The following is a 12598-nucleotide window of genomic DNA, read 5'->3' as shown; positions in this document are numbered from 1 at the left end:
ATAATATTGGGGTTATGACTGAAGGAGGAAGGCGACGCAAAAATTGCTATTTATTGGCCTCAGATGAAGTCATTATCATAAAGGGAAATTAATTAAATCAGTATTTTCAGTTGACTGTTTACATAGCCAAGAAGTGTCTTCTTAATATTGGTTTGGCTGAAATAAATTCTGTTTGTTTGGGAGATGTGCAGTAATAAATAAATATATTAATGATCAATCAATGCAACAACTTCCAGTTAATGCTCTAGATGAATGTTGACACATGATAGGAGGGCTTTCTTGGGCTGGAAACAAAGGTTACTAAAGCTTTACTCTGCATCTGTACAGGGGTTGACCCATATAAGGGGATGCAGGTTTTTGGGTTGTCCGAGTCCGTGGGGGGTGGTAGAGAGGACCAGCCGGATCTAAAGGGGGGCGCAGGTGTGTCTTCCAGTTCTCTTGAGACTCGACCGGCCCACCTCAAGGAAAATGGGATTTACGTGTGATAAGTGTACTATGAAGTATTCATAAAGCTAATGGAAGTTCCACGCACTTATGACATAAAGCTAATGCTGTCGTATAATGTTCGTACGCCACACTCTGGTTGCTATGCAATTCCTTCTGTTGTGACACCATTGATAAGAAGTTCATTCTGCATGCTGACCCAAAAACATGAATCGAAGAACAACCTCAGGACAGTAGAATAAGATGCTGAACACGGAATCATGGAGTCTTCAGACCTTGAGCTGCATGGAACGTCTTTGGGTTGAACTGGACAGAAGACTGAAGAACTTCTGCAGGAGACTTGAAAAGGACTTTCTCAAGAATATTTCCATCTATATTGCAGAAAAAAACTGCAAAAGTGTTCAGCTGTTTTTTATGTAAAGGAGCAAGTGTCAAAAGTTTAGCATAGTTTGGCATTTAAATCAATTCCAGGACATTGTTTTTCAATTGAAAAACAGGAAACATGATTATCAAACGTTTGGCAAATCAGTTCAAACTTTTAGGTGTAATAGATGTGTTTTCATTTGACTCGCAGCCTCCGTCATACAACACAAACGCTAAACCTGCCCAAAGTCTGGGCCTTGAGTGAACGTTTGTGGTCGACTTGTTCTGAAATATCCTCCGTGACCTTCAAAAAGCAACCATCTGCCTCTAAACTTGGCTTTACCCAAATGGAGTGAGCGTATGGAAATAGAAAGACAAACACTGAGGGCAGAAACCGTGTCAGACAACTGTGACCAGGGTACCATTTCCAACCCCTCCCTGCACAGGGGACGTCTGCTGGGGACTAGCGGGGGCCTAAAGGACACAGGTATCAAAGATGAAAACAAGTCTGAGGAGCCCTTAAACAAATCTCAAACAGGCTGACCGCACTCATTGAAGAGAGGTGGGTAGGGAGGGGGGCGCACATGCAAATGTGGCGTTTGTGTGAGTGGCGTGACGAACCGCAGCCAGACAGAGACATAGAGTCGCAGCGACTCCTCACCTGCAGGACTTCCTCTCAACCAGAACCCCAACATTCATCCGCCTTTCTCTCCTTTTATGCCTCTTTCCGCTCTTTTGTTTTGCCTTTGTTAGCAGCTTTAGTTCAGACATAGGTCACCAGTGTACATTCACTCAAACAGACATCGCCGTGTGTCAGGTTTCATGTTTCCTAGAGAAAATGAAAGCATTCCTGTCAAAACTGATGCTTACAAGTCCCTTTTTCTAAGTCCGGTACAGTACCAGTACCAGTCAAGATAACTTGAAACCACACCTGAGTGTTCAATTCATTTCTAATTTTCCATTCAAAACCAATTTTCTTTGGTTCCAAGCTGTGTTCACATTACTAATGATGTAAACTGAACAAAAGGGGGGCTTTAATTACTTAAGTTAAGGAGTCTTGTATCTAAAACTAAGAGAAAGACACTTTTTCTCATTAAAAAAAAAAAATCACAGAAATCACAAGCAATTTTCTATTTTGCAAGTCAGAAAGTGCAACAAATGTTGGCCAAATTAGTGTGGCATCGTCAGACTTGTAACTGGAGAAAACAGAATCCAACATCTAGTTGACGTTTTCAGAACTACCTGAATATCAGAATATTTTAACCCCAAATTTCATCAAAAGTTTGTGTATGGTTTTGTAGAAACTTTTCTATTAAACTGTGGCTTTTGTAATAATAACAATCAAGGAAAGGTGAAAACATGACTGGAAAACGTTCATGAAAATGTTTGTTTTTTTCCTCTAAAGACAAAAAAGTCGGTTTGTAAGACGTATTCTCTGCTAGTTTAGATGAAAGGACTGTGAGTCTGTTCTAGTTGTTCTGTTTCTATTGAGGTGTTTTTTTTTGTTTTTTTTGTTTCTATTGAGGTGTTGAGCATCTTAATTTATTGTCTTCTAGTCATGGATCTACTGGAACTAATCTTTGAGGATGGAAAACTGTGGAGAACATTTTCGAGATTTGTTGTTTAATGATCCAAAACAGCAGAGATGTTGATGTTTTTATTTCCTGCTGAAGTCAACCAGGAAGTTGACAGAAAATATTAAGAGTGTGACGTTGCTTAAATTCATAAATAACATATCCTTCTTTCTAAATCTTTGTGTTTTTATCTGTTTTGTTGGTTCTGATCTCCGGTTGTAATAAAGGTTGGAATGACGCTGATTGAGTCCACTTTAATTTTCACACATCCAGGTTTGCTCAGTGAATTGTTGATCTTGATTGATGAATCGGATCGCAGTTTTAATGAGGGAGGTGTTGCTTTGTCAGGTGAGTAATCATGTTTAAATCAACAAAAATCTTCATTGTTTCATGTCTTCTAGCTGCCCCCCCCCCCCCATTCTCTTCTTTCTCTACATTGAACAAATGGGTAACAAGCGCCACTTTGTACCTCTCTTCTCCCTTAGATCCAGAGTGAGGAGTCTGATTAAATAATCATCGGAGGAGTGGCGTGCGTGCGGCTTTCCCCCTACTCCTCACCTTGGGGACATATTGTCCCCTGTCACTGAAACCTCGGGGACAGAAGGCTCCGCCGTGGGGAGGCTCGACGGGGGAGCAGAGAGCTGATGAAACGAAGATCGGGTAATGAAGGCATGGCCCGTGGCTTCCGCGGCTCCGCCATATGTTTCACCAAATGCAAATTGCCCCCCAATTCAAACAACTTTTTCATCTTGATATATGCAAATGTGTTTATAAACGCTGCCTTATAAATATAGCATTACAGTTTATCCCGAGCGAGCTTTGCATCAGTCCCTCCCTCGCTCGGGTGAAGTGGCGGCGCAGTGTGACGAGCGTTAACAAACAGGCGGCGAAGCTGGAAGTGCTTAACGGAGTCCTGGGGGACAGGAAGTACGATGGTCAAATTGGGAGAGGACCGCCGCCTGACCTGTGAGCCAATGAGAGCAGCTCCCGCAAACGCATCATCCAATTGGCAGGCATCACTCAAAGCCACCAATGACGATGCAGCAGGCGCACGTGAGGTGGTCACTAACTTGAACTTTTGACATTCTCGTTTTGTTTTCCATCTGAACGTGCAAAAGTCGATCACAGAAAAACAAATGCATCTCAATAGTTAAAGCCGCTTGTGTGTGTTTGTGTTCGTTTGTGTGTTTTGTGCTCACAGCAACAAATCCCAAACATCCACATCAAAGCTCCAAAATGTTAAATAATGACTGCAATCTAATTAACGTGATTGAGCTAGCCAAGAGCTAAACAGCGTTCTGATCTGACCTGGAAAAAGTTTGTGACACGTCTTCATCACAAAAGGGGGGGGGGGGGGCGTAGTTGTTTTTTTGTTTGATTTTCATGAACGAGTTCCATCGCCGCTGTTCAGGCCTCTGGGGGTGTGGTCAGGTGTCAGTCGCTGTGGAGATGATCAGATTGTCACAGCCTCGCTGGTCCCCTCAGAGACAGAACCTGAGGGGACGCCTTTGCCAATGTCTTCATCGTCGCCCACGGCAACAGCAGCTGGCAGCTCTGGACCGAACGGTGGGCGACACGGGCCAAGTGGGTCAAACCTCACAGAGCCGAAGAGGCATATGGCGTGCTGATGTCGTTGCACGGAACAGCGCATTATAGGAAGAGTGGGAAGGACTTAAAAAGTTTCAGCGAAGTTAAACCACAACACGATTGTTGTAAAAGAATATAACAACTGCACAGAAATAAAGTAGATCTTTTCTTGAACTAACATTACAGAGCGTTTGATTATTTTTGGCTCTATGAAAAACCTCTAAATTTCAAAAGTTCAAATGTTTCATCAGTTATAATTTCAGAAACTGCTTTAAAAGTTCTTTTTGGATTAGTTTTCATTACAATCCAAACATTGGCAGACTTTATCTTCCGTTTTAAGTTTTAAGTTTTAAAGAAATAAAAAAGAATCTTTTATCAAAAGATGGGGTTTAATTTATCCTTCACCCTGAGAACACACCAAAAAAATTCAAAATCCAAATCTGTTGATTTAAATCTGTATTTTAAAGCTGGAATTGACGAAGAATCCACACGTTCTTATCCCAAGATGGCACTATATTGATGATCTATATTGATGATTGATGATGAATGGAGGGGGGGGTCCAGTACCAACATGCTCATGAAGTTTGAAAAATAAACAGAAAAAGTTGTTTATATTCCCCGGCAGCAGTGGATGCAGTTTATTTCTCACAGAGAAGCAGCTTTGGAAAAAAAAAACTTACAATGAAGCTTAATATGCCGTACAGGTCTTTAAACTGGTGAGTGTTTGACCGCCTCCAGCATTTGGGCTAAAAGACTTGTGTTTGTGTTTGTGTGTGGCTGTGCGTGTGTCGCATTTGTGTGTGCAGCAAACAGCGTTCACATGGGCCTGTATGGAGTAACGTCGGGCAGGCAGCTCTACTTGAACACGGGTCTGCAGTAGATTGAAGATCACAGATTAACAGTGATCTTCAATCTACTGCAGACCCGTGTTCAATTGATCCCAGACGAACTGAAAGTGATGTGAAAGAGAAGCTGCAGTTATGTGTATTCTGAAAAACAAATGTTTTATGAATGATTCCACCTCTAAACAATAAGTCCTGGTGGGTTTGGTCAAAAACACTTAAATTAACCAATCAGAAGAGACCTGATTAGTAGTAGGGGTATCACCTATAAATTCTAAGGAAAAGTGTAAATATTGGTGCTTATAAGAAAACCTAAAGTGAATGCTGCCATAAAGGTTCATCTGATATGATTGAAACAGTTTCTGCTTTAGCATCAACATTTCCTTTTAAAACATTCTGTAGTTGGGATGAGTCTAGTGAACCCTGAGGGGCGGCTTTAGTGCTGGAGGGGTCTTTTCAAGTATCACAGACTTAAATGTGAAATTAATATAATTGCGTGTTTTATTTATTGCAGTTCCAAGCGCTATTTATTGCAGTTGCGTGTTCGATTTATTGCAGTTTATTGCAGTTACGATCTCTATTTATTGCAGTTGCCTGTTGATTTTAGCACACTTGTTTTCTCAATTTGAACCAGTTTGGACTAAAACAGATCTCAATCTACATTAATTGAATCTATTCATATTTTTCTACAGTTTTTTTTATAGTGTAAACTACCTAAATTAAAGTAATTAAAATGGACAAAATCTCGTCTAACCAGATTACCAGGTTTGTTACCAGGAAAATCCTTCAATTAAAAAAATAATTACATTTTTTGCTCAAAATGAAATTTATTGGAGTTTATTTTAGGATTTGAAGCATTTTAGCCTCAACTGAAGCTAATGACTAGTTAGCAGCTACAAATCTTTACAGCCAAAGAACAGAAAGCAAAAACCAGTCACCCAGTCTAACAACACCGCACCAGCCAACTATCCAGGCCTTGATGGATGAGCTGGTTAACCTCCAAGTTCGCCGTCGGCTCATTAGCCCGAGTGCTCTTCTGCTAATTCAGAGGGGTTATGAACTGGATGCTAATTAATCACAGACAGAGATGAGCTGACACGCAACAGCAGACAAAGCAGCGGTAATGCTCAGGTGTAGTTAGTGAGCAAATGCAGCGCTGCGAGGGCCGCCGCGTACGCCGATGTGCAAAAAAAACACGAGTAAGCAAAGAACGCAGCGAAGCAACTGTGTGATCACAGGGAGTTTGAAGCGGTCTACACAGAACGGTGTGACTCAAGCTCTTAATTGATCCTGTAGGAGAACGTGATGCTGTGGAACAGACTGACAGAATTTGTTCAAACATCTGAATTTTGTCACTTTTGACAAAATCAGACAAAACCTTTTCTGTTTCACTTATTGTGAAAGATGGATCAATATGAAAACTTCACGGTTTCCTGATACATTTATTAATTTATTAGGCTTTTACTCTTCAAACCGTCTTTTCCTTCTGAAATTTAAAAATTCCTAATTCTGTGGAACCTTATTGTTTTCTCATTTATTCGTTTTAATGTGTAGTATTTTTTCAGACTTCAAGTAACTCCACAGTTCAGGAGGATTTTTGTGGCCTTGCTCACCTTAAATTAAAGGCTTTATTTATTCATTATATGTATTTATGATTTATAAAAGCTTTAATTTATTGTGATAATATATGGTATGTGTACACGACTTTTCTAGAAAGTTTTACTGCGAATAAAAAGAAAAAGAAAAACCTGAAGTAAAAACCACCAACAGCAGATTCATCAGTTAAACCTGAGACGAAAACAACAATTTTGACGACTTTTTATTCCCATTTATAGGATCATTTAGGGAATAACAGCTGACAGCTCATTCAATGCATGTCTGCTGAAATGTGTCTAGAGCTACAATGGCTCCCTCTAGAGGACTAAGGCGGGAAGGGAACGGAGGCAAAACTCATGAATTTAGTTTAACAGTGAGTAAAAGTTTATTTTTGTCGAACCATTGTTTTAGTTTCCCTAACTCTGTATTTACTATTTTTACTACTTCTCTGAGTATTTCGACTTTAGATACTATACTTGTGTCATCTGCATATAAAAAGTATTTGAGACCATATAGCAAACTCATAGAATAATAAAATTATAGAATATTTTATTGTTTCTCCTTTATTGTTTTAGGAATGGGCAAAACACCTTGTGCCTCATAAAAAAAATATGAATAAAATGATTAAGGCCTCACATGTTTACCGGCAAATATTTCTAATGAAATTCACAAAAACTGGAGTCTGAACAGAAAGTCATGAAAGTAAACTCGACATTGTTGGGAAGCACTGTCTCAGGGCAAAGAGCCTCCACAGCAAAAACACATTTTAATCGCCTTTGGACTTCAGTCAATTCCATCTAAAGATTGTATGTGCATTTCATCTTTGTGTGACCGAGAGAATAAACAAAAATCATCCTAAACAAAAGGGTAACCGCTGTGCTCTGTGGTCAATCTGCTGTGTCTTCATATCCAAACGTTCAAAAACCCAAACAAGCACAGAAACATGGATGCTCCACTGTCCTCTATCATTGAAAAGCCCATTTTAAATAAGATCTGGATTATTTACCTCAAGACATCACACCCTGATTCCCTTTCCATCATTTCTTTTGCATAAAATGTTTTATGATGCCCCAAAAGCTGCTGTTAATGTTTGCTTTGTTCTGTGAGGAGTTTGACGAGACGACAAATACACTTTTAGGATAAAGCAAACACGTCTCACACAGTTGTCAAACGAAACATGCTGGGAGCAAAGGTAATGCACAGAAACCGGGCAGGTTGCAGCACTTGCCCACCAGAGGGCAGCAAAGGGCAATTTGGGTTTCTATGACATCCCTGTGGAGGTTTAGCATGACACACTTTTTCTTTAGAACAGACAACATTTCCTATTACCGAGATGTTGAAGACGTGAGGACCAGCAGGCTCTGCTGCTGTTTCTGCCTACAGCTCCAGTCAGCTTTGTTCTCTCTCTGCGGTAGCAAACATATTGTCTTCTTGACCACATTCAGTACAGTTTCTCTGACATCAGCAGAACTTCGGAGGGCACCCGCCCTCCAGCCCGCTTTTTACTTGCATATTAGACACTCTGATTCATCTAGGGCCTTGTGGAGAGGGTCTGGTGGAGGGGGGCACGGTGAAACATCCGTGCTCACCTTTCGCTGCCCCCCCCCACAATTTTAACTGCATGCTAGCAGCACACACACAGCAAATGCACACCACTCACAGAGGGACCCCGGAGTGGGGGGCTCTGCAGCTTGGCAGCGGTGGGGCACCCCACACTGGAGACCTCCTATTTTACCTGCAGCACACACACAGCACTCCCACACCTCCATACATGGGTGGGGTCGGGGGGGGGGCGGCCGGTCTTCACCCGCCTGGTCCTCTCCGGGCGGCCGGGCTTGTGGGTGGCCTGTCGGCTGCGGGAATGGTCGGGCATACGGCTGGGGGGGGGGGGGTTCCTGCGTGGCGGCGGGGGGTGGGGAGGGTAACCAGATGATTGTGAATATGTGTGCGTGAGTGCATGGGTGGGACGGACCTGGGGGCTGGCTCGATGGGCTTTCCCTCCCCATCACAGAGAGGGGAGGGCACTGAGAGGGTTGGGGAGGGGGGCTCAGATATTTTGGCGGGGGGGGGGGGGGGGGGGGGTTGTTGTAGTGTGTAGGGTTGTAGGGTTATGGGGGGGTGGCTGTGGGTGCGTGGTGGCTCCTGGGTTGCTCGGGTCGCGTGCCTGGGCTGGCTTGCGGAGACGGGGCGCCGGTCGGGTGGTGGGCGGCTCATGGGTTCTGGAACTTCGGAGGTCTTAACTTTAGGTCTTAACTTCCTGTAACTTCCTCCGGGAAACAAAAAGACCGATATGCAGCAATCAGAGCAGAGACACGTCTGACCTGGTGGGTTATCAGGTCTGTCAAATCCAAACAGCTAGCAGCTTTCATCCTCACCTTACTTTATCTTATTTTTTTGGATGCTGTAGTATCACGAGACCCGATGAGACGTGTGTAGTAAGATAACTTGGCGGCGCGTAAATTGTGAACAAACATTTGCCATATTAAAATAATCCAGAAAGTTAACTAAATCTGACAATTTTGTTAAGCATTTGTCAGCCTGGAGGATTCGGAGAATTACATCGACAAGTGTTTTGATACCTGCGTCATGGAGAAATCCAGCGCCACCGCTCCTTCCTCCAAACGTGGCCGTCCCGAAGATTCTCCCGGGGCGGCCTCCTCTCCAGGCAGCAACATGAGGAATAGATAAAAGGCTCTACAGCCTCGATTGCCGTTTAAACTTGCTGGAGATCCTTCACAGAGAATTCCATGGCCTGCGAGAGTCTTTGGAGTTCAGCCAGCAGCAGGTTCAGGAGCTCGCAGCGGAGAACCAGGCCCTCAGAGAGACCGTCAAGACTCAGAACAGCGTCACCGCTAGTCTTTCTGAGGAGAACCGCTCCACATCAAGGAAACCCTCCTGGATCTTCAGGCAAGGAGCATGAGGGACAATCTGGTGATCTCTGGGATTCCAGAGGAGGCAGGAGAAGACCTTCATAGAAGCCCAGCTGAAGCCCCCCAAGGAGGAGGTGCAAAAGATCAGTTTCCATAGAGTTCACCGGCTCGGAGGAAAGAGGCCAGACAACCAGCGTCCGCGTCCAATTGTGGCTAAAAGGGCCAAACTATCCAGCCTCTTTGGTCACCTTAATGTACACATTCCTGAAGCGGTCGGCAGCTCCAGAGAAGGCTGCAGCATCTTCACCTCGACACCCCAACAAGCCCTTTTCTGTTTGCTGAAACCGTCATTAAATAAGTGTCCTTCCTGAGGTGTGACATGGAGGACAAAAGGACAAAACTAAGGAGGAGTAGTTCAGATACATTACATTAGAATAAGAACTCTAGACTTGAAGACGTTGAGAAAACGTTTAAGCTTATTTCAAGAAGGCAAAAAAAGGGAATTTTTTTATTTCATTAAATACTTATTTTGGGTGTTGATGGGCAGTAAACTTAAATGTTCAAAGTACAAAGAACTAAACTGCTAACTGTGTTTGTGAGTAATAAATCTATTTTATGTAACACACTTTTCAGGGTCAAAAGCTCAACTTCTCCAAAAATTATCCCCAAACAAAAACCAGAAAAACACAAATGCCCTCCAATGGTGATAAAACCAACATGCAGATGTTTCTGCTGGTTTACGTGGAGTCCAGCAGATACTCCACCTGTGCTCCTGACCAGGTACAGCCGTTCCTCACAATCTGCATGAATTCCCATGGGCTTTGCTTCAACAAAGGCTATGTGTGGGTCAAGGGTACGAATGACATTCCAGCGTACTCTGTCACGTTTTACACTCACAGCAAACATCTACAGCCAAAGCCAGTGTTCTGAGCTCCAGAATAAAATGCTTTCATTCACAGCAACCAAACAAACCGTCCTGGGGGGAGGGTTTCTATATTCTATAGCACAGAATGCAATGAATGCGTTAGGGAGGCGCTAACACTATCTCAGGCTAGTGATAGCTGGCTGTGTATATGTACACACAGACAATTAAGCAGCCTTAGTCCCTTTTTACTTAAAGCTAGGTCTTGTAAAAAATTAAAAAATAAATAAAGTAGTGTTCCGTTATTAGGGCTGTCACGAGTTTCTAAAAACTTTCGAGATCTGTTCCCAAAAAATTGAGAACAAATATTTGTGATGCTCAAGATGTTGATATCAATTTTCGTAAAAACAGAGTTTAGTAAAAAATCACTACAAGCAATGTAAATATTGCTCTAAAATCCAGAACAATGCTGGATTTTAAGTTTATTATCTAACAAGCCAAATGCACTACTTAGGGCCGCAACAAGTTCCAAATAATCGAACATCTGCGATCTATCCCAGAAAAAACTGGTACAAATATTTGTGACTTTTGGGATCGCTTATTCGTGATCTTCATAAACGCTGTAGTGTGTAGTAAAAGAACACTTCAGGTCTTGTAATTATTGCTCTAAAATGCTGAATAATGTTGAATTTTATGTTTCCATGACAAACATTAGAATTATTGCGGCGGAGGTTGTATTTTTGTGTCTCTGTTTTCTGCTGGAGTGGGAGGCTTCCTGTTTTTGTTTGCAGACTGGTGTCCAAATTGTCCGGAGCACCTGATTGGACCAGGACCTCCAGCTCATCTTTTAAATACTGTATCATCATCTGTTGGAAATGTGATCCAAAACAGGATATTTATGTCTTGTTTACTGCGTAGTGAACCAGGAAATGACAGAAAAACGTTTGAGTGTGACATTGTTTAAAGTGACGAATATTAGTGTTTTTAAATCTTTGTGTTTATTTGTTTTAATTCTGATCTCCTGTTCTAAATAACGGTATAAATGATGGGGATTAATACATATTATCCTAATTTTCAATACTTCCAGGAGAAAGACAAACACATAGCAACCATTCAATCATAAAATATTAAATAGTAAGAATCATGATTTGATCTGTGAATCGTTGATCTTGATTCAGGAATCGGATTAACAGCTAAATTAGGATCCCAATGGTTGCATAGTTTTAACGAGCGAGTGACCAATCCGTTAATCCAATTAAAACACAGAGGACTTAATTTAGCTGCTTTCCACAGAGGCTTAAAATCTCTGTGGCCGCAGGGAAATTCACCGCAGCTCTTAATTATGTGTGAGGTCACGACTTTCGAAAGAGCGCAGATTCATTTAGCCTAAAACAAATGATCTCCGTCTCTATATTTGCTGAGCTTTGAGGGCCTGAAGCTCGAAGCTCCACACGCCCAGCAAAGCTTCTTTCTGCTGCAACTCTCACCGGGATGAATGTCTTGATTATCCTGTGAGCTGGATTGCAGTTAGCCCATAAGCAATGAAAACACTCGCGGAGACACTCTGCTTCTCGCCATCCTCTCATGAAGAGAAATCCCTCCAGACACTCGTTCATTAAACAACCAGAGAACTGATGTTTGCTCGGGCTGTAATTGCAGAATTATAAATTCCTAAACTCTGGTGTTGACTTTAGCATCTCTGATCCCCGAGTGGATTCTTCTCACACGGCTGTTTGGTGAAGAAAAATGTTTTAAACAAACCGCACTTTCGAACGAGTCCTGCAGCCCTGCTGTGGTGAAAGGAACACACGGTGTAATTGGGTCCTTTTACACGGCGATAAATTATGCATGAGTGTAATGGTCGGGGACTGTGGCCCCCGCTGACATGGAAACTGCAGGGGAACGAGACTCTTCAGGGAGGCAGCAGAAAAACTATAAAGTGCAATTGCTTAAGTGCAGACTCATTTAAGTTATTTGTGGTTTCTTTACGACGTTCTCATGAGGTCCAGATGAAAAAAAAAATAATAATAATAAAAGCAGCTTCCATTCATTTCTAAGAAGTCAAGCGCTGATGCATTTATGCGAGTTCACACATGAACATCAGCCGGAAGTTTAAGTTGTGTTTTAGCTCGTAGGCAAACCCTATAATCAGAATGAAGTGATTCCTGATTGAGATTTAGGGAAAAACGTTTCAGCCAGATCCCTTCAGAGTTACGTTTTTTAACTGAGTGCGACCCGATTCATTTTACTCTTTTCCTGTTTAATGTATGAATGAATAAAAGGGCTTAAACTAAAGACGATGTGCAGACACACAGATTTACTCACTTTGTTTCATTATACAAATAAATGCTTATAATAAACAATAGGTAAGATCATAAAAATTCTCCCAGTTTTGTAAAGTTTAAAAGCAGAGGAATCCAGCAATATAAATTTTATTTGTCTAAGTCAGTATGTGAAGTC

The 12598-nt window shown here is 42.1% G+C and overlaps 2 long non-coding RNA genes across 4 annotated transcripts in view; both read right to left on the bottom strand.

Annotated features, from left to right (window-relative positions):
• Positions 1–11612, bottom strand: part of LOC144984624 (uncharacterized) — a 53141-nt gene extending 41529 nt beyond the window's left edge. Inside the window, exon 1 of the long non-coding RNA XR_013648432.1 lies at positions 8986–11612. This is a non-coding gene — a long non-coding RNA (uncharacterized LOC144984624). The remainder of the gene's footprint in view (positions 1–8985) is intronic.
• The window catches only part of LOC105356055 (uncharacterized), a 71251-nt gene that overhangs the window by 56254 nt on the left and 2399 nt on the right, over positions 1–12598 (bottom strand). The window lies entirely within an intron of this gene.

The sequence above is a fragment of the Oryzias latipes genome, chromosome 16, assembly GCF_053564925.1.
Source record: "Oryzias latipes strain Hd-rR chromosome 16, Olatipes_Hd-rR_3.1".
Classification (NCBI taxonomy): domain Eukaryota; kingdom Metazoa; phylum Chordata; class Actinopteri; order Beloniformes; family Adrianichthyidae; genus Oryzias; species Oryzias latipes.
The sequence above is the reverse complement of the archived record's forward strand: the minus strand, read 5'-3'. Positions and strand labels throughout refer to the sequence as shown.